Raw genomic sequence first — 2,256 nt, 5'->3', positions numbered from 1 at the left:
CCTCAGAAGAAACAGGATCCTGGAAAGTTCTTACTACCTTGTACCATAGGCACCATGATCTTTAAGGCTCTGTGTGACCTTGGTTCAGGAATAAACCTCATGCCCCTCTCTGTAATAGAGAAACTGGGAATCTATGGGGTATAAGCTGCTAAAATCTCATTAGAGATGGCAGACAATTCAAGAAAACAGGCTTATGGACAAGTAGAGGACGTGTTAGTAAAGGTGGAAGGCCTTTACATCCCTGCTGATTTCATAGTCCTGGATACTGGAAAGGAAGAGGATGAATCCATCATCCTAGGAAGACCTTTCCTAGCCACAGCAAGAGTTGTGATTGATGTGGACAGAGGAGAATTGACCCTTCAGATAAATGAGGACAACCTTGTGTTTACAACTCAAGGATCTCTCTCTGAATCCATGGGGAGGAAGCATAAAAAGCTTCTCTCAAAGCAGAGTCAAACAAAGCCCCCACAGTCAAACTCTAAGTTTGGTGTTGGGAGGCCACAACCAAACTCTAAGTTTGGTGTCAAACCCCCATATCCAAACTAAGTTTGGTGTTGGGAGGTCTCAACAAAGCTCTGCACATCTGTGAGGCTCCATGAGAGCCCACTGTCAAGCTATTGACATTAAAGAAGCGCTTGTTGGGAGGCAACCCAATGTTTATTTATCTAATTTTCATTGTTTTTCATGTTTTATTAGGTTCATGATCATGTGGAGTCACAAAATAAATATAAAAATTGAAAACGGAATCAAAAATAGCAGAAGAACAATCAAACCCTGGAGAAAGACCTTACTGGCGTTTAAACGCCAGTAAGAAGCATGTTTTGGGCATTCAACGCCAGAACAGAGCATGGTTCTGGTGCTGAACGCCAGAAATGCACCCTGGAGAAGAGCTGGCGCTGAACGCCCAGAACAAGCATGGTTCTGACGTTCAACGCCAGAAATGGGCAACAAATGGGCGTTCAACGCCCAGAACAAGCACCAATCTGGCGCTGAACGCCCAGAGTTGTGTGCAAGGGAGTTTTACATGCCTATTTTGGTGCAAGGTTGTAAATCCTTGAACACCTCAGGATCTGTGGACCCCACAGGATCCCCACCTACCTCCACTCACTCCTTCTCACCCCTCTTTCACACAATCCCATAAACACTCTTCCCCAAAACTATTCACCAATCACCTCAATCTCTCTTCCCTATCACCACTTCACCACTCACATCCATCCACTCTTCCCCATAAACCTACCTCATAAACTCCACCTACCTTCAAAATTCAAAATCAATTTCCCACCCAAACCCACCCTATATGGCCGAAACTTACCCCCCCTCCCTTCCCTATATATAGCCCTCCATTCTTCCTCATTTTCACACAACACAACCGTTTCTTCCCCTTCTTGGCCGAATACACCTCTCCCCCTCTTCTCCATATTTTCTTCTTCTTCTTCATCTATTCTTTCTTCTCTTGCTCGAGGGCAAGCAATATTCTAAGTTTGGTGTGGTAAAAGCATAAGCTTTTTGTTTTTTCCATTACCAGTGATGGCACCCAAGACCGGAGAATCCTCTAGAAAAAGAAAAGGGAAGATAAAAGCTTCCACTTCCGAGTCATGGGAGATGGAAAGATTCATCTCCAAAGCTCATCAAGACCACTTCTATGATGTTGTGGCCAAGAAGAAGGTGATCCCCGAGGTCCCTTTCAAGCTCAAGAGAAATGAGTATCCAGAAATCCGACATGAAATCCAAAGAAGAGGTTGGGAAGTTCTAACAAACTCCATCCAACAAGTCGGCATCCTAATGGCTCAAGAGTTCTATGCCAATGCATGGATCACTAGGAACCATGATCAAAGTAAGAACCCAAACCCCAAGAATTATAATACAATGGTTCGGGGGAAATACTTAGATTTTAGTCCGGAGAATGTGAGGTTGGTGTTCAACTTGCCTATGATGCAAGGAGATGCACGCCCCTACACTAGAAGGGTCAACTTTAATAAAAGGTTGGACCAAGTCCTCATGGAAATATGTGTGAAAGGAGCTCAATGGAAGATTAACTCCAAAGGCAAGCCGGTTCAATTAAGAAGACTGGACCTCAAGCCTGTGGCTAGAGGATGGTTGGAGTTCATCCAACGCTCCATCATCCCCACTAGCAACCGATCTGAAGTTACTGTGGATCGGGCCATCATGATTCAAAGCATCATGATTGGAGAGGAAGTAGAAGTTCATGAAGTCATCTCCCTTGAACTCTACAAAATAGCCGAAAAGCCCTCTCCT

The sequence above is a fragment of the Arachis ipaensis genome, chromosome B01 (assembly GCF_000816755.2).
Source record: "Arachis ipaensis cultivar K30076 chromosome B01, Araip1.1, whole genome shotgun sequence".
Classification (NCBI taxonomy): domain Eukaryota; kingdom Viridiplantae; phylum Streptophyta; class Magnoliopsida; order Fabales; family Fabaceae; genus Arachis; species Arachis ipaensis.
This window is presented reverse-complemented; position numbering follows the sequence as displayed.